The sequence below is a fragment of the Mobula birostris genome, chromosome 6, assembly GCF_030028105.1.
Source record: "Mobula birostris isolate sMobBir1 chromosome 6, sMobBir1.hap1, whole genome shotgun sequence".
In the NCBI taxonomy this organism is placed as follows: Eukaryota; Metazoa; Chordata; class Chondrichthyes; order Myliobatiformes; family Myliobatidae; genus Mobula; species Mobula birostris.
In genome coordinates, this window is record NC_092375.1 from 125,819,798 (window position 1) to 125,840,170 (window position 20,373).

General features: G+C 40.9%; 2 protein-coding genes across 6 annotated transcripts in view; one reads left to right on the forward strand and one right to left on the reverse strand.

The window, feature by feature from the left end:
- Window positions 1–20,373, forward strand: part of LOC140199345 (sperm-associated antigen 16 protein) — a 656,665-nt gene that overhangs the window by 570,023 nt on the left and 66,269 nt on the right. The window lies entirely within an intron of this gene.
- bard1 (BRCA1 associated RING domain 1) overlaps window positions 1–20,373 on the reverse strand; it is a 262,400-nt gene that overhangs the window by 76,036 nt on the left and 165,991 nt on the right. The window lies entirely within an intron of this gene.

Sequence of the window (20,373 nt, forward strand, 5' to 3'; positions counted from 1 at the left end):
TGGAAACATGATTATCTTTCAAATTTGTCAGCATTATGAAAGGTTTTTATAGAGCAGACAAAACAAAATTTTCCTCTTGAAGGGAGAACAAACAAGTCTATAAATGATCTGGAGGAACTGAACTTTGAGTAGCCAGAATGTAATTTGTACTGCTCAAAATTGTGCTGGCTGTGAGTACAGATCAGCGATTCTTTAATTCTGCTGGGAATATGAGGGTAGTTTCATTGTCAGTGCTGCTTGCAGCTCTGCTGATGTAGCTTTGGCGATCCACCAACTCCAGATGTTATTGTGCCCAACGATGTGGGTGGGGAATCAAGCATTTTAGGGTAGGTGACAAGGAAACTGAAAAGGAGGGACTAGAAAAAAATGAACCAAGGAAGTTTAGAACAATACATGCAAAATAATGGAGGAACTCAGAGAGTCAGGCAGCATAATTTAAAATGAATAAACAGTTGATATTTTGGGCCAAGATCCTTCATCAGAACTAAGTAAGTTTGCATGCATATCCAGATACAGTCCATGCAGGACAACCTATATTATTTCTAGAATTTTCTCAATCTAAAATGCTTGTTTTCATTTTCACAGTCAGTCCTGGGTTTGCCCATACTGTTCTTGCATACCCATAATTTCAACAGGCTTTCATTCAGGCTGAGTTCTTCCACAGTAAAATGAGTCATAAGGTAATTATCTCTCACAGTTAAAATGTGAAAAGCTGTTAAAACATCTAACAATTAATCACATTATTTACATAATGAATGGTAATCAAGTTATTTAAATTTCAAAAGACAACCAGTAGATACTTGGATGTCAAGAGCACGATTAGAAAATCATGTCCTTGTCAAAAATAAGATAATTCTTGAGAAAATAATGGGTCATTGTGTTTAGGTTTTGATAGAAATATTTAAGAACCCTTGATATAGATAACTTTATGTAGAATCAAGGTGGAATTGAATGGAAAGATATATCTACAGAGCTAGATAAATATTGGCAAGAGAGCTTATGTGGAGCAACAGATCATTTTGAAAGGATGTGACTACAGGACTGAAGATATCCTACTGTGATTACAAAGAGCCTTGGTGAGACTGAACCTCCAATATCACAGGGTTTTGGTCTCCTTGTCTGAAGTAGGACAGAGCTTTCACAGAGCGAGTGCAGCAAAGATTCACTAGATTGCTTCCAGAGGGTGCTCTGCTTTCTGAGAAGAGAATATGAATGTGTCATGCCTGCACTCTCTGGGGTTGAAAAGTATGAGGGGTGACCTTATTGAAACTAGTAAAACTCTCACAGGGCCTATCAGGTTAGATGCACGGAAGAGGTTTCCACTGGCTGAGCAGCCCAGGACCAGGGGTAGTCATCTCAGAATAAAGAGGGGTCACTTACGAAGGATGCAATGAGAAACTTCTTCACTCAGCGTCTGGGGAAATTTGGGATTCTCTACCCAAGAGGGCTGTGGTAGCCCAGTCATTGAATTAATTAAAGACTATATTGAGGAAATTAAGGAATATGAGAATATTGCAAGAAAATGGCACTAATGTAGATGTTTATCCATGAACCTGATGTATGCCAGCACTAGACTAAGGGCCAGTTGGCCAACTCCCCCTTATGTTTTAGTGCACAGTTACGGTTAGTTGTTTGAACGTACACCAGGGAAACAAAAACAAAATAATAAAAAAAAACTATAAAATACTACTGACACTAGAACACTGAAACAAAAACAGCAACGATGAGAGGTCATTGACCTGAAATGATAAGTGTTTCTCCACAGATGCTGGGCATCTTCAGTACTTTGTTTTTATTTTGTAACAATCCTGTCTCAGGACAGCCATACAAGTCAAAGGCCAAATGCATGAAAGAGAACTTCGTGAGTGGCGTGGCTTCACATCATTGGTGTACAATCCAGATACTAAGAAAATCTCATGAGGAACGCCTATACTACATGTTAAGTGTCTCAGTAGTGAGCTTGCCAGTCTAATTGTGAAAGTATTTAGCCAAAACGATTCTATCTTGTTACATAACAGCTTGACAACCAGTATTGTCAGTACAAGGACAATTTAAGAAATCTAACAGAAAAGAGAAATTTAAAGCAAACATTTGTGAGGTTTTATATCTTCTTACATGGAGGCAGAAACACATTATTCTCCTGCCTCAGTCTATAAGGGAACCATATTACCTTTTGTAGTCTTTTCCCTTCATATTTCTATTGGAGATTTTACAGTCTGGCTATAAATGTCTCTCAAGATTATGCTCATATTCCACTTTCCCTTCATGTAGGCATTCCATCCTCAAGTTTGCAGAAAACTATAAATTATTCCTTAACACATTACCCACTGCAGGTTTATTGTCATACTTTTTAATGTTGTTTCCCCAAATCTGCCACAGCAACTCAGTCAGAATGAAGGGCTACAGACTAGAAGTGTTAATTACTTCTCTTTATATGGGGAGGGGAGGGAACATTGACTCAGACCTTGAGAGGTCTGTGTTGGGCATTTTCATGCCTTACAAGGTGCAGATTGGAAGTCTGTGTGGGACACCACTCCTCACACAGACACTAGAGCAACGTGTGGTTAAGTGCCTTGCTCAAGGACACAAATACGCTGCCACAGCTGAGGCTTGAACTAGCGACCTTCAGATCACTAGACAAACCTCTTAACCACTTGGCCACGTGCCCAACACAATATGAATACTGCCCGACTCATTGAATGTTTCCAGCAATTTCTGGTTTTGTTTCTGATTTCCAGTATTTCAGATTTTTATTCTGTTGCAGGTAAAAAATCAAAAGTAGCATAGTGATTAGCACAACGCTTTACAGCAAAGCAGACCTGGGTTCAATTCCCACTGCTGCCTGTAAGGAGTTTGTACGATCTCCCTGTGAACGCAAGGGTTTCTTCCCAGTGCTCTGGTTTCATCCCAGTCTAAAGATATACCAGTTGGTAGGCTAATTGGCCATTGTAAATTGTCCTGTGAATAGGCTCGGATTAAATCAGGAGTTGGTGGGTGGTGTGGCTCAAAAGGCCAGAACAGCCTGTTCTGCACTGTATCTCAATAAAGTGACACAATATTATAAGATTCCTTAACAATTAGTTAGTCATTAGCTCTTTGGAATGAACTGTACTGGAAGCTGGACGAGATTATCTAACTGGCATACAGATAAATACCATGCTTACAAGCACAGGAGGTGGCCATTTGGCCTATCATTCACCATCCATCTCCTTGAAAGAGCAATCAAGTTAGTCTCACTCATCTGTTCTAACACATTTCAGGTTTTCTTACAACCCAAATTTTTTCCAGTATTTTTTTAATTAAAGTGGCTCATTTCAGATCAAAACCCTTCATGAATATGTTCTCTATCTATTCCTTATGGTTCCTACAAAGAAGCACATGTGGATACCAACCGTCCATCGTGACAGAGCAGCGGGATTAATTTGAGATGATGAACTAATATTGCAGTTATATATTATCAGCCCCAAGTCTAATTTTGCCTGCGAGTACAATGGCACCAAAGCCACATTACGTCCTTGCAGTGAACAGAAAGGTGACTGGGCAAGAGAAGGGGGGGGGGGAGTGAAAAGGAGAAAGTGGGGGGGAAGGAGAAAGTACTGGAATCATTTTTGTGAACCTCCTTTGAACCCTCTCCAGTTTCAGCACATCCTTTCTAAGCTGATGGGCCCAAACCTGCTCACAGTACTCCAAGTTAGGCCTCACCAATGCTCTACAAATTTTCAATATTACATCCTTGCTGCTATATTCTAGTCATATGCTTCCAAGAATTCCAAGACCTCATCCTTAGGAATGGACTCCAACATCTTACTAACCACCCAAATCAGGCTAACTGGCGTCTAATTTCCTGTATCTTGCCTCCCTCCCTTCTTAAAGAGTGGATTGACATTTGCAATTTTCTATTTCTCTGGAACCCTTCCAGAATCTACTGATTCTTGAAAGATCACTACTCGTGCCTCCACGATCTCTTCAGCTACCTTTTTCAGAACCCTGGGGTGTAGACCATCCACTCCACATGACTTATCTACTTTTAGACCTTTTAGCTTCACAAGCACCTTCTCCTTAGATACACTCAATTCTGCCCCCCGACACTCTTCAATTTCTGGCATGCTGTTGATGTCTTTTACAGTAAGTTATCTGATGAATGGATAAGGCCATAAGATATAGAAGCAGAATTAGCTATTTGACCCATTGAGTCTGCTCTGCCAATTTATCATGGCTCATCCAATTTTCTTCTCAGCCCCAATCTCCTGCCTTCTCCCCTTACCCCTTCATGCTGTGACCAATCAAGAATCTATCAACTTCTGCCTTAAATATACATAAAGACTCGGCCCCTACAGCTGCCTGTGGCAAAGAATTCCACAGATTCACCACCCTCTGGCTAAAGAAATGTCTCCTCAACTCTGTTCTAAAAGGACACCCCTCTATTCTGAGGCAGTGTCCTCTGGTCTTAAGACTTTCCCACCATAGAAAAGAAACATCCCCTCCATATCTACTTTATGAAGGCCCTTCACCATTCAATAGGTTTCAATCAGGTTACCCTTCATTCTTCTAATTCTAGTGAATTCAGCTCAGAGTTATCAGATACTCTGCACATGACAAGCCATTCAATCCTGGAATCATTTTCGTGAACCTCCTTTGAACCCTCTCCAGTTTCAGCACATCCTTTCTAAATTAAGGGGCCCAAACCCTGCTCACAGTACTCCAAGTTAGGCCTCACCAATGCATTATAAATTCTCAATATTACATCCTTGCTTCTATATTCTAGTCAAGTTTTTAATATTCTAGCGTGATAGTTTTAAATATACAAATTTGAAAGAGACCATGCTCCTGAAGACAACCTTAATTAAACTGCGGCTTGTTCAGACTAGGAACATTATTAAGCAACATACATACCAACTTGACTGCCAAGTGTTCAAGAGGCTTAAGCGAGAAGAGGTGAAGCTCTAGGTAAGTTTTTGCTAAGTTTCTATCATTGTCTATTAATACATTGCTGTTACAGTGAAAATGGGCCCATGATCCTTCATGTGAGATGTAGGAAGAGTGGGAGGCTTCCTTTACTGGTTGACTGCTGGTGACTGGTGCTGTTCCGCAGGACTCAGTGTTGGCACTGCTTCTTTTCAACAATTTGGATGATGGAATTGATGACTTTATAGCCATGTTTGCGGATGATACAAAGGGAGGTGGAAAAGTAGGTAGTGTGAGGAAGCAGGGAGTCTGAAGAAGGATTTAAACAAATTAGGAAAATTATTACAAGATTAGGGGCAAAGAAGTGGCAGATGAAATACAGTGTACGGAAGCATGTGGTCATGCACTTTGGTAGAAGGAATAGTGACATACACAATATTATAAACAGGGAGCATATTCAGAACTCAGAGATGCAAAAGGACTTTGAGTTATTGTGCAAGATTCCCTCAAGGTGAACGTACAGGTCTGAATCAGTGGTAAGGTAGGCGAATGCAATGTTAGTATTCACTTTGAGAGGCCAGAATGTGGAAGCAAGGATGTAATGCTGAGTCTTTATAAGGCATTGGTCAGACTGCACTTGGAGTACAGTGCGCAGTTTGGGGACCCTCATCTAAAAAAGAATTTGCTGGCATTGGAGTGTGTCCAGAGGAGGTTCATGAGAAGGATCCCAGGAGGGAAAGGGTTAATGTATGAGGAGCATTCAATGGCTCTGGGTCTGTACTTGTTGGAGTTTAGAAGAATGAAGGTGAGACCTCCTTGAAACCTATCAAATATTGAAAAGTCTAGACTGAGTGTACCTGGAGAGGATGTTTCCTATATTGGGGGAAACTTGAACCAGACAGCACAGCCTCAGAATAGAAGGGCACCTCATTAGAGCAGAGATGAGGAACTTCTTTCGCCATAGGATAGTGAATCTATGGAACTCATTACCACAGCTTGCTGTGGAGGCCAAGTTAATTTATTCTATATTAAGTACATGTATATCACCATGTACTATCCTAAGATTCATTTTCTTGCAGATACTTACAGTAGAACAAAGACATACAATAGAATCAATGAAAATCTACACACAAACCATGGACTGACAAAAAACAATCAATGCAATCAAGCAAAAGAACACAAACTGTGCAAATACAAAACCAATAATAATACTAAATAAATGAATAATACAAAAACATGACAGAGTTCTTGAAAGAGAGTCTGTAGGTTGTGTTTAGTGATGAGATGAGTAAAGTTAACCATGCCTGTTTGAGAGCCTGATGGTTGTAAGGTAATAGTTATTCCTTAACCTGGTGGTGTGGGACCTAAGGCTCCTCTATCTCTTTCTTAATGGTAGCAGTGAGAAAACAGCATGGCCCAGATGGTGGGGGTCCTCGACGACTGATGCTACTTTCTTCTGGCAGTGGTCCTTGTAGATGTAATCAAAGGTCGGAAGGGCTTTGCCTGTGATTGACTCAGCTGTACCCACCACATTTTATACACTTTTCTGTTTATGAAAATTGGTGTTTCCATACCAAGCCATGATGCAGCTTGTCAGGATACTCTCCACCAGGCATCTACAGAAGTTTGTTGAAGTTGTTGATGGCATGCCAAATCTTCTAAGAAACCAGAGGCACCACTGTAATGGCACTTACGTGCTGTCACAGACCATCCAAGATGATTATGTCAAGGAATTTAAAGTTACTGGCCCTCCCCATCTCCGTTCCCTTAATGAGGACTGGCTCATGGTCCTCCATTTTCTTCCTCCTGTAGTCAATACTCAGCTCTTTGGCTTTGCTGATGTTGAGTTAGAGGCACCATTTCAACTAGATTTTCAGTCTTGCTTCCACCACCTTTGATCCAGCCAACAACATTGGAGTTCTCAGCAAACTTAAATATGGCATTGGAGCTATACTTTGCCTCACACTTATAAATGTAAAGTGAATAGAGAAGGGGTCTAAGCACACAGCCTTGTGGCACACCTGTGAAGGAGATATTGCTGCCAATCTGAACTGACTGGGGTCTGCAAGTAAGGAAATCGAGGATCCAAATGGACAAGGACGTATTGAATCCTACGTCTTGGTGTTTATTGATTAGTTTCAAGACGAAAACAGTGTTGAATGCAGATCCATAGTTAATGAAAAGCATCCTGAAGAAACATTTTCACTGTCCAGATGTTCCAGACTTGAGTGAAGAGCCAATGAAATGGCATCTGCTGTTGACTTCTTATGACAGTAGGCAAATTGGAGCAGATCCAAATTACTCCTCTGAAAGCACTTCATCATAGTGGATGTAAGTCAGGTTCCCATGTTCTACTTGGGCACTGGTATGATTGTGGGTACCTCACACTGCTGAAATGAGAGGTTGAAGATGTCAGTAAACACTCCAGACAGTTGATCAGCACACGTCTTCAGTACTCAGCCAGGTACTCCAAAGGGGCCAGATGTTTTTGGTGTATTCTTCCTCCTGAAGAATGCTCTCACACTGGCCTCAGAGACTGAAATCACTGTGTTGTCAGTGGCTGAGGGAGTTTCTGAAGGTGTTTCCATGTTTTTCGAGCATAAAAACGCATTGAGCTCATCTGAAGGTGAAACCTTGTTGTTATTTATATTCAAACAACAGGAATTCTGCTGATGCTGGAAATTCAAGCAACACACATCAAAGTTGCTGGTGAACGCAGCAGGCCAGGCAGCATCTGTAGGAAGAGATGCAGTCGACGTTTCAGGCCGAGACCCTTCGTCAGGACTAACTGAAGGAAGAGTGAGTAAGGGATTTGAAAGTTGGAGGGGGAGGGGGAGATCCAAAATGATAGGAGAAGACAGGAGGGGGAGGGATGGAGCCAAGAGCTGGACAGGTGATTGGCAAAAGGGGATACGAGAGGATCATGGGTCAGGAGGTCCGGGAAGAAAGACAAGGTGGGGGGGGGACCCAGAGGTTGGGCAAGAGGTATATTCAGAGGGACAGAGGGAGAAAAAGGAGAGTGAGAGAAAGAATGTGTGCATAAAAATGAGTAACAGATGGGATACGAGGGGGAGGTGGGGCCTTAGCAGAAGTTAGAGAAGTCGATGTTCACGCCATCAGGTTGGAGGCTACCCAGACGGAATATAAGGTGTTGTTCCTCCCTGAGTGTGGCTTCATCTTTACAGTAGAGGAGGCCATAGATGGACATGTCAGAATGGGAATGGGATGTGGAATTAAAATGTGTGGCCACTGGCGAGACCCAACGCAGACTGGGAGACCGCTTTGCTGAACATCTACGCTCTGTCCGCCAGAGAAAGCAGGATCTCCCAGTGGCCACACATTTTAATTCCACATCCCATTCCCATTCTGACATGTCTATCCACGGCCTCCTCTACTGTAAAGATGAAGCCACACTGAGGTTGGAGGAACAACACCTTATATTCCGTCTGGGTAGCCTCCAACCTGATGGCATGAACATCGACTTCTCTAACTTCCGCTAAGGCCCCACCTCCCCCTCGTACCCCATCTGTTACTTATTTTTATGCACACATTCTTTCTCTCACTCTCCTTTTTCTCCCTCTGAATATACCTCTTGCCCATCCTCTGGGTCCCCACCCCCCTTGTCTTTCTTCCCAGACCTCCTGTCCCATGATCCTCTCGTATCCCCTTTTGCCTATCACCTGTCCAGCTCTTGGCTCCATCCCTCCCCCTCCTGTCTTCTCCTATCATTTTGGATCTCCCCCTCCTCCTCCAACTTTCAAATCCCTTACTCACTCTTCCTTCAGTTAGTCCTGACGAAGGGTCTCGGCCTGAAACGTCGACTGTACCTCTTCCTACAGATGCTGCCTGGCCTGCTGCGTTCACCAGCAACTTTGATGTGTGTTGCTGTCATTGATATTGCTTGGTTATGCTTCGTAGGAGGTGATAGCATTCAAGCCCTGCCACAGCTGTCAAACATCTTTTTGAGATTCAAGTTTGGTCTGGAATTGCAACTTTGCATGTGAGATGGGCTTCTGGAGAACATGCCTAGACCTCTTGTACCTTCTTTAACTGTCAGGCCTGAATGCTACTGATCTTGCTCTCAGCAGGCTGTGGACCTCCTGGTTCATCCAGGGCTTCTGCTTGAGGAAGATTCTGAATGATTTTGTGGGAACACTTGTCCATGAATGTCTTTATAGAGTCTGTGAAAACTGTGGTGTATTCATTCAGGCCCACTGAGTCGTCGAACATGGCGCAGTCCACTGACTCGTAGCATTCGCATAACTGCTCTTCTGCTTCCTAAGGCCACCTCTTTGTTGTCTTTATCTCTGTTGCTTTGCTCTTTAGCCTCAGCATATATGCATGTAAGAGGAGGACAACCACATGACCATATTTCCCAAAATGCAGTCTAGGGACAGTTTGTAGGCATTATTAATAGTAGAGTAGCAGTGATTAAGTGTGCTGGATCATCTGTGCTGATGGTAATTGGGCAGTGATCTGTTCAAGCAAGCCTGATTGAAGTCCCCAGCAAGGATGTGAAAGCTATCAGGGTAGGCTGTTTCTTGTTTGTTAATCAAGAACTGCAATACATCGAATGCTTAGCGTCAGTCTTTGGTGGTATGCAAATTGCAGTGAGGATCATAGCAGAGAACTCTTTCAGTAACTAGAATGGTATGCACTTAATCATTAGATGTACCAGGTAAGAAGAACAAAAGTGTGACAAGATTACTACGTCCAAGCAGCATGAAGAGTTTATCATCAATCAGTCCCTCAATTGTTGCCCTTTCCAGATATTCTGCAGTTTGTGTTTTCCAGTGACTGTACATAAACCAATATTATGCTTGAAAGAAATAACCTCATACATCCTCGCTTTGTTCTGGCCTGAAGTCCAGCCTGGCACTCTCTGGTCCAGCGGTGGCTGAGCGTCATCTGCTTCAAGGTGCCATTCCTGCATCCTGAGAGTCAAGCTCATTGAGTCCCTAAGATCATAAAATCGCTAGTTCATTCAGACAGTTCAAAAGTACCTTTCTTAAAGGGAAATTACAGGCTGCAGTTTACAGCAATCATAGTTTAGATGAAGTGTATCCAGTAGTTTTGTAACCTGCTCGCATAAAGTCATCATATATTGCCATGGTCATTTTGATAACTGGTTAATTAGATCTATTTAAAACAGAGGTTGATGGGCTATAAATAACTACTACATAGAGGTAAATGGAAACAAAACATTATTTTCTGAATTTCTATTGGAATTGGACCAGAAACCTAGAGTCATGGGCGTGATCTACAGTCACTTAATTTGCATTTGACCCTTGGGTCCACACTATGAACAGCTTATCCTGTTGATAAATTGAAAATTACTGACTTGCGTAAAGAACTCTTTAGGCCTCGCTGGAGGAAACGTTGATAAAGGAACTAATTGTCTGCAGCACTGATCATAATGTACAATAATTTAATTTATAGCTGCTTAGTTGCAATTTACCTCAATCCAACATTTCTCCAATGTAATTGTGTACATTTTTTTAAGCAAATGAAAACCTGAAAATATGAAGGGGAAGGATCTACTTTATTCTGGAGTAACTTTAAAGTAGTTATGTACAGAGCAAGTGGTCTGATTAATAATTTCAGTGAGTCAGGTGTTGAAGGAGGTCAGGATTCTTCAGACTTAGTCTTTGCTGGGCCAAGCTTCTATGTGGTCAGAGTTGTTCTTGCCCACTAGCATCCAACCTCCCATACCTTTCATGAAGCCATCTCATTAGTGCTTCTTCAGAAATAGTATAAAATCAGGAGCAAGAAAGAAATATAGCCATAAAATATTCACAGTTGGTGCACCTGACCTCGCCATTGGATAAGTTACATCTACAGTTTCAAACTAAATTGAAATTCCAGAGGCTATACAATAAATATGGAACATTTTCCTCTTGGGGATGGCAGGCAGCGATTCGTGAATTGACTCTGCATGATTCTTGACCTGGGCCAGAAATACCGCTGCTTTCTGAATTTTTATAACCTCCTCGGCTTCTGAAATTTTCCAGGAAAGTTTGGGAGATATGTGTCCAAAGTGAGGCACTTCATTCAGAAACCTAAGCAAACTTGAGACAGATTTTAAAGTTAGTAAAAGGGCCAAAGGGACAATACGCAAAGGACAGAGAAATGTTCTCTATGCCTTGTTGAATCAGCACTAAAGAAATCTTATTATACTATTGAAGACAAATAAGCAAAGAGTGCCAAAAATAATAAGTTTACCTATTACCAACATGATCCCTAAATATACAACACAGCAATTGCTTACTTTTAACATATTAATTATAGAATAATGTACAACTGGCCACTTCCAGTCGAAAGAGCATGACGTAACACAGAACAACTGCACATGATATTTGTTAACAGAGCTAAATAGTTATCATGCAGATGATTACATGAAACAAGTGGAAAGCCAATATCACAAGAGCAACAGTAGTAATTTACTACAGAATCTTTGAGATAACTGGTGGTGTGTGGGATATTGAAAGAAGGACAATAGGGAGAAAAGAATAACAGACATCCAGAGAGGCAAAATAGAGAAGAGGGGTTTAAGGCAGGGGAGATGGTGGAGGAGGGGCAGGGAAAGGAGGAAATGTGTGAGAAAAAGAGAGACGGGGAATGTCATGGGAGCAAGGTGGGAGAGGGTGTGGGGGCAGGAAGGGGTAGAGGAGTTAGGAGAGGGAGCGAGATAGGCATGAGGGAGGGTGCAAGGTGGGAGAGAATGGGAGTTGGGGAAGGCTGAGTGGCAAGAGGAAAACAGGAGGATGGATTTTTGGGGAGAGAGATATGTGGAAGAATATGGGAGAAATGCATGCATTAAGTTAACACCTTGCACAATCTTGTGGTATGCAAAATACTTCTAAAGTATTTTGTTGTCATACAGAAACATTAATGTAATTGTCTTTCACAGCACTCAGTTACATGATTAGATAATCTGATTTGCTATACTGGATGAGAGATAAATGTCAGCACACACTTTAGGAATGCTTTCGAGCCTCTTTTCCAACAGCACTGTGAGATCTTTTCATTCACTAAAGATGACACAGAATAATCCAGTTTAGTGTCTCAAACTAAAAGATAGCACCTTTGACAAAACTGCAGATTCCCAGTATTGCACTGAAATGACTGTAGATTATTGACAGAGCACTGTGTCGTCATGGGCAAAGCATTCACTTCAAAAAACCAGCACAAATACCACCCCCCGCCCCGCCCCGCCGCAACACTGCTGCCCTGGACTCACTTTTCCTATTAACACTGTGAAATGTCCAGTGAGTACATCAGTGTAATCCCATAAGATTTTCATTCAAAAGCATAGAGCTCCCAAGCAGAAGTATCTGTGAGAAATGTGGAAAACTTACAAGACTTGACAGGTATAACTTGTGATCTTCTGGGACTTGAACAACGCTGCCAACGAGCCACCGCTAATCCTGTTTCAGCCACCTACCAGGCACAACCCCAAACCTAGTAATCCTTAATGGAAACACCCAGCTCCCCCCACCAGCAGTCTACTTTCTGGATGTCCCCATTATGGGATCTTCTCTTATCAATGCAAATTCTCTGTCAATCACCTTGCCCTCCTCTAGTGATTCACTCCCCAACTTATTTCCTTCAGTCTTTACAATGATGGAGGGACTGTGGGATGAACATGATCATGGTTGATACTTTGGGCTTTATGCATAGTCGAAGGTTTGGGTCTCATTTTCAATTGCCCAATAATCCATACTTTGTGCATCTTGCATTATAGTTAGACAACAGTTATTACAAATGACAGAATCAAAACATGAAGGCATCCTTCCAAATCGGATGGTGAAATTTAATAAATGTCTTAATTAAAGTGTAAATTGAACTTGCAATGAATCCAATAAATAAGTCTACAGGAAAATATTTATTACTTACAGCTCTATTAGGCAGGCATTGCTGCAGGACAAGGCAAGAACAGCTGGAAGCAACTGCATGGACCAGGCAAAGATATTTGAATAATGCACAAGTTACAAATGGGAGTTACAGATTAGTGCATCTTTAATTATGTTATGAAGGAGAGTGTCAAATCCCCGGCAATGGCATTTTTTCCTTATTTGTGGTATAAAGAAGCATAGCACAAAAACATACTTTTTATAAATATATTTATTATCGGTCGAAGCACAACATTAACTAAACTTGGATATGATTTTTTGGGATTGGGGACAAGGTCTAGAAAGCAGCAGAAGTGTTGACTGCAAATGGCTATCGATATTTGAACTGAAACCATTGTGAATGAACATTTTAAAAAATCACTTACAGCGGCTACAAAAAGTATTCATCCCCCTTGGCAGTTTTCATGTTTTACTGTTTTACAATATTGAATCGCAGTAGATTTAATTTGACTTTATTTGACACTAATCAACAAAAAAAAAGGCTTTTTTGAGTCAAAGTGAAAACAAATCTCTATAAAGTGATATAAATTAATTACAATTATAAAACAAAATAATTGACTGCATAAGTATTGACACACCAAATCATCACCAGTGTAGCCAAATGGTTTTAGAAGTCACATAATTAGTTAATTGGAGATCTGTTTTTGGTGACCTGTATGCAGTCAAGGTGTTTCAATTGATCGTAGTAAAAATACACCTGTATCTGGAAGGTCCAAAGGCTGGTGAGTCAGTATCCTAGCAAAAAGGTTATTGAAAAGCACAAGTCAGAGAGATGGAAACAAAAAAAATTTCAAGTCACTGAATATCCCTTAGAGTACAGTTAAGTAAATCATCAAGAAATATAGCACAGCTGTAAATCTGCCTCGAGCAGGCCATTCTCAAAAACTGAGTAACCGTGCAAGAAGGGGACTAGTGAGGGAGGCCACCAAGAGACCCATGACAACTCTGGTGGAGTTACCAGCTTCTGTGGCTGAGATGGTAGATTGTGCATACAAGAACAGTTGCCTGGGTGCTTCACCAGTTGCAGCTATATGGGAGAGTGGCAAAGAGAAAGCCACTGTTGAAAAAAACTCACATGAAATCTCAGCTAGAGTTTGCCTGAAAGGCATGTGGGAGACGCTGAAGTCAGCTGGAAGGTAGTCTATGATCTGATGAAACCAAAATTGAAGTTTTTGGCAATCAGACTAAATGCTACATTTGGTGTAAGCCAAACATGGCACATAATCAAAAACACATCATCCCTACCGCGAGGCATAGAGCTGGCTGCATCATGCTGTGGGGATTTTTCACTGCACCAGGCCCCAGAAGATAGGGGGTCAAATGAATGCAGCCAAATACAGGGAAATCCTGGAGGAAAACCTGATACAGTCTGCAAGAGAACTGCAACCTGAGAGAAGATTTGTTTTCCAGCAAGACAATGAGTCCGAACATAAAGCCAAAGCTACATAAGAATGGCTTAAAAACAACAAAGTTAATATCCTGGAGTGCCCAAATCAGTGTCCAGACCTCAACCTGATTGAGAATTTGTAGCTGGACTTGAAAAGGGCACTCACGATCCCCATGCAATCTGACAGAGCTTGAGCAGTTCTGTAAAGAAGAATGGGGAAAAATTGCAGTGTCCAGATATGCAAAGTTGATAAGAGACTTATCCACACAGACTCAAGGCTGTAATTGCTGCCAACGGTTCACCTAACTGCCCAGCGGATTATCGGTACCCAATTGCTCACCATTGAGAACATCTACCATAAACGCTGCCTCGGCAGGGCGAAAAGCATTATCAAGGATGCATCTCACCCTAACCATGGACTTTTTACTCTCCTCCCATCCGGTAGGTGCTACAGGAGCCTCCGCTCCCGCACCAGCAGGCACAGGAAGAGCTTCTTCCCTGAGATTGTGACCCTGCTGAACCTCACATCACAGCACTAAGCAGTATTGCATCCATATTGTACTATCTCAGTGCCTTTATATTTGTGTGCTGTAGCACTTACTTTTTATTCGCAGTTATATTGTAAACACTATTCTTTGCATTTCTGGTTCGATGCTAACTGCATTTCATTGGCTTTGTATCTGTACTCAGCACAATGACAATAAAGTTGAATCTAATCTAATCTACTAAATACTGACTTGAAGAGTGTGAGCAATTATGCAATCAATTATTTTGTGTTTAATAATTGTAATAAATTTAGGCCAATTTGTATAAATTTATTTTCATTTTGACACAAAAGGGTCTTTTCTGCTGATCAGTGTCAAAAAAGCCAAATTAAATCCACAGTAATTCAAAGTTGTAAAACAAAAAAACGTGAGAACTTCCAAGGTGGGAGGATACTTTTTATAAGCACTGTACATTCCTGCCGATGATAGATTTTGGAGGGCTAGACTTAGGGAAATAGTTTTTTTGGCATATACTATATAGCCTGACTTACTGAGTGAGCATTATATAGCTGCTAAACTTCATTGATTAGATTACTAATATGTCATGGGTTGAATCTCAGACATACGGTCTCATACAAATTTATTGTAACAGTTAAAACATTAAATGACTCATGTGATTTTCAGCCTATGATTATAATTAATTTAACACTCCTTTACATTCCTGAAAACCCCTGAGCAGCAAACGAACAGAGATTTGGCACATTATCAATTCCTCCAAGCATTCCACTCAGATTAAACGTAATTGTTTAAACCACAGCAATGCATCATGAGAATTGCCGCTCATTTACGATGGTCTCATGACTAAGGATTGCTTATATTGTCAACACACACACTCAAGGCACTTGGAAAAACAGTAACATCTTTCCTTGTTTGCTTCCAATCAACAACACCCACCCCAGACCAACAATGGTGATTAAGATTTATGAATAGCTGCTCAAAGTCTGTGTATCCTTCCAAAGATACCACAAAACACACAACAAGCTCTTGTTTATCAAGAACAGAAAGCAATAGACACTATCATCCCCTCAGTATTAATCAAGCTACAAGGACCCTCAACAACTGGGACATGCCCTCTTCTTGTTGCTACCATCGGGTAGGAGCCTAAAGACACACACTGAATGGCTCAAGAACAGCCTCTTCTCCTCCGCCTTCAAATTTCTGAATGGTCATGGACACTACTTCACTATTTCTTCTTTTTGAATGGTCATGAGCACCATCTCATTATTTCTTTTTTTAATGGTCATGAACACTACCTCATTATTCCTTTCTATTTGCACATTAATTGTTTTTGTAATTTATAGTATTTATGTCTTTGCACTGTTTTGCTGGCCGAAAATGACTAATTTCACACCATACAAGTCAGTGATAAATCTGATTCTGACATACTGTTGCAATATTTCTTCAGAAAATTGCACGTGTATATATATTAGACCATCAACTTATCCAAGGGACAAAATCAGAATTTGAAATGCTGCTCTGAGCTGAGCTCATCCTTTACTCCAACTCCTGAAATAATGCAATATTCAATTTCTACAATATTTTTCTTTAAATCCATATGGCATTGTGGATTGCCAAGAATTAGGAACCTTTGATGCTTACAATTTTTGCTAATAAATTACATTTTCTGCAAAAAAAAACTATTTAGAGTATGACATTCGTTGATTTCATTAACATTCACTTTTTAATTGGTATAACATATTATTCTGTATGCAGACAAATGGCTAGGTAGTTGCTCAATCTGTGGAATAATCTAACAGGAGTTAAAAACAGTATTTACTGCATATACCTGGGAACCAATGGCTTTTCAGAATGCCAACTCTAATATTGAGTAGAAAAAGGCCCGAGCTGGAACTGGTTATGTATCAGAAGACAATGATTTATCTGTTATCAATGCATACAGGGGACAACAAAAGGAAAAACCAGAATTAGCCTATTTACAAAACGTATTGTTTATATTCCTTTTTGCAAAACATCAAGAGAAAGGGCAATTTTACTCCGAAGGGGAACAGGCAAACCAGCAATTTTATGAATTCCTGCCATTCAGAGGTGCTGCAAATTCCTTGAAATAGGAATTATTTGCTGCTGTGTCGATGACACTATCATCTGGAGCATGAACCTAAGATTTATCTTCTGTCAAGGCAATAAATGTGCCTCTGGGAGCCGCAAGTACAGATCATCAGAACGTTAGCCCTATTTCTGTCTCTTGGAAGAGCAGAAATCTCCTGTAATATTGAAAAGCTTAAAGGCATCATCTTTGGTCCTGGTTACAAACAATTTTCAAGCCATTTTGTCCACGTGTCTCCCTGGCAGTTGTCCGAAACTGTGTCAGATTATTTCCTAAACAATTGTCAAATCTAACCAATTATGAAATCACAGGACATCAAATTACCTGACAATCATAACACTAATCACATGACTATTGAGGCCCCCTAACAGGCCAAACCTCACCACCCATCCCTGATTTACTTACTTGCCCCAATTCTATTGTAATCTGTAACCTTTCTCACCAATAATCTCATCGTGAACCTTTTCAACGACTTATGCATGGCCCAGACTCGTACAACTCACAAAAGAAAGCCTTTACCAGACTTATGATGGCAGTAATTGCTAATTTGGTTGTACACAAGGTACACAACCCAGGAATGTACCTGTGTTTGCTATTGAATCCTGAGGCTTTAATACAGGTGTTCCCTTGGTTAATAGTAGGGGGTCCCTGGCATAAAAAAGATTGGGAACCCCTGCTCTAAAGTTTATTGGATTTTCTTTACCATAGAGTGGCATCTTCAAAATATCCAGCTGGAAGGAACACTTTGATTTAACCATGTTATGTACTCTGTATTGGTACACCAGTATTGCATTCCAAATGAATCTTTCAAACTTTACATATTGCTGACATCAAAAGTTACCCAGATGAGACTTAACCCTTTTTTGACATCTGGAAGTCTTAAACCTACTTCATGCCCACAGCAGTAATTACAGCTTCCAACAAGCTACTAGAGATTTGGTTCAGAAAAATGCATAGCATTTCCTCCATCATCTTATAGATTTTCTCTGGATATTATCCAGAATGGCTGCTCTCATTATTTTGAGCTCCTAATCCAAAATAATGTTCTTCTTCTCAATGTAACATTATCACTGATTTCTAATAGTTGATCATCTTCAAATATGAACATCAATATAAAGTACTCATCTACTACTCTGCCATACCCTGCATACTTTTATTCAACAAAGAGCAAAACAACAGCCTAAGAGTTCAAAGTACATTTAAAAAGATGTATATATTTTACAACCTTGAGATTTGTCTCCTCACAGGCACCCATAAAACAAAGAAACCCAATAGAACTCATTAAAAACAAAAGAAGACTGTCAAACACCCAGCGTGCAGAGAGAAAAAAAAATTGTGTAAACAATGAAAGCAAGCAAACAGTACTCAGAACTGAAGTTCACAAAGCCAGGCATCACTGCAGCAGATCTAGAAATCCACTGGTTGCAGGCCACCACCTCAGTTCATCACATAGACAAGCAAGCCCCATCACAAAGCCAGGCATCACTGCAGCCGACCCGGAGGACCACGAGTTGCAGGCCACAGCCTCAGTCCAACAGAGAAATGAGCAAACTCCACGAAGCACCAAACCGCACCGGACCAGACCTCACCTCCGACCCCAGATCCCTGACCGTTTCAATCTGGCTTAGCGTTTCATTCATCCAAACCTCGGGTCATTCCTTGCTCTTTGCACTTCAATATGCCCTTGGACTCCACTGCCTCAATTCAGCCAATACCCAATCTTTCCAATTCGGCTCGGCTCTTAAATCGATCAAACCTTAGATCTTTCTTCAATTTCACCTCACCTCAGCTCTGCCGCATCAAACTGCCTCCAAGTCTGCTCCAACAATTCTAGCCCGGACATGCTACAACGGTCCTGTCTCTCCGAGACCTCAGCCCACACCACAAAAATGCCAAGTTGTACAAGCAATTCAGCTCAGCTGTGACAGGGAAGCCACAGGCTACTGTTTGGTCAGTGATCATTTACCAGAAAAAGTATGAATAGCAAAGTATTTTGTTTCATTCACCACCAGCAGGTTGTCGCTGAACTTCAGCAGCACTATATTAAACCAAAAGGAGCAATAGTAAAAGTATTGGAAGCGGAGAGGGGAGAGGGAGGGAGGGGGGGAGGGGGGGGGGAGAGAGAGAGAGAGAGAGGAGGGAGGGAGGGAGGGGGTAGAGGAAAGGGGTGGTGAAGAAAGAGGCACAAAGTGGGGGAAGGTTGGAGGGAATTATGGAAATATAGACAGTGGGTAAGACAGCACCTCTCGTGAGAGAGAAACTGAGTTAATGCAACAGAAACACAAAAGACTTTTTATCTGGAGCTGCTGAAGAAAATAATTGAGCTTTGAGTACTGGTTGAATACAAGAAGTAGTGCTGTTTCAGGAGTTTTATAGTTTGTAATGCAAGATGTAGGAGTATGGAACAGCAAGATGGAACAGTACAGCAGGCTAAAGTGCACAAGGTTAGAAAGCGAATGGGATGCTGAATTAAGGTGATGGGTGACTGGAAATTGAGCATCACTCACATAGACTGAAAATGCAGGTCAACTCTACATGATAAGCAAAAAGTTTAAGTAACTATAACAGTCTCAACCACACATAAAGTAACTTCTCACAGTTGGACAATTTCACGAACGGCAGCTGTATATATGGAATGTGGATAAAGAGAATGGCCATGAGGCTCCAATGAGGAGATTTCATGAATTCCTGCACTCTCTAACTCATGTGACAACCAGGGTAATGAGGGGGAATTGGAATAAGAAAGGGGAGAGCTCATAATTCCATTCAATTATGTAATTCATGGTTACAGCATCTTATTTTGGAAATTCATAATCTAGGGATATTCCACTGATTCCTCATCATGAATCATTGAACTCAGCTATTTTATTTTCCCCTTGCAACAAGAGATAAAATAAATAGCTAAAATACCATGTAGTTTAGGAATCAGCGGCATTATGAATATGCTAGCACCTGGAAAATTGTCCATGACATTTATTCCACTTTGTGAAAATGACATTAATTACCCACAAACAAAAGCTAAATCCTCGGACAACCCACAAATTGTCCAGTATGATGTGTGCTTATCATATCAAATGAACAGACCCAGAATAACAAGATTTCAATTTTCTTGTAGGTACACAAGCTGACTTTTTTAAAAATTAGAGAAAATTGGAAGCTTGTTACTCTGGGCCTATTCATTGGATATAATAGGCACACATCATACTGGACAATTTGACATGATGTTACAAAATCAGTTTCTCTGCTTGGAATAAATCTACAAACAAAAGTAAAGGACAGGCTTTCAATATTGCTAGCCTATAGCTTTGTTGACCTAATTCTGAAGCAGGTTTCTGGAAAATATTGTTTTAATGCTGCATGATTGCATTCATTGCTATGACAGACTGAAGTAAAGTCAGTCTGAGTGAATGCACTTCCCACTCAGCCAGTATAGCTTCTCCCGCACATCTCCCTCGAGATATTCTCCAAAAAAAAGAAATGATGGTAGGTGTATTTAAAAGAAAGCCGTTAAAAGCACTGAAAGGATTGTTCACTAGAGATTTGCAATTGATTTTCAAC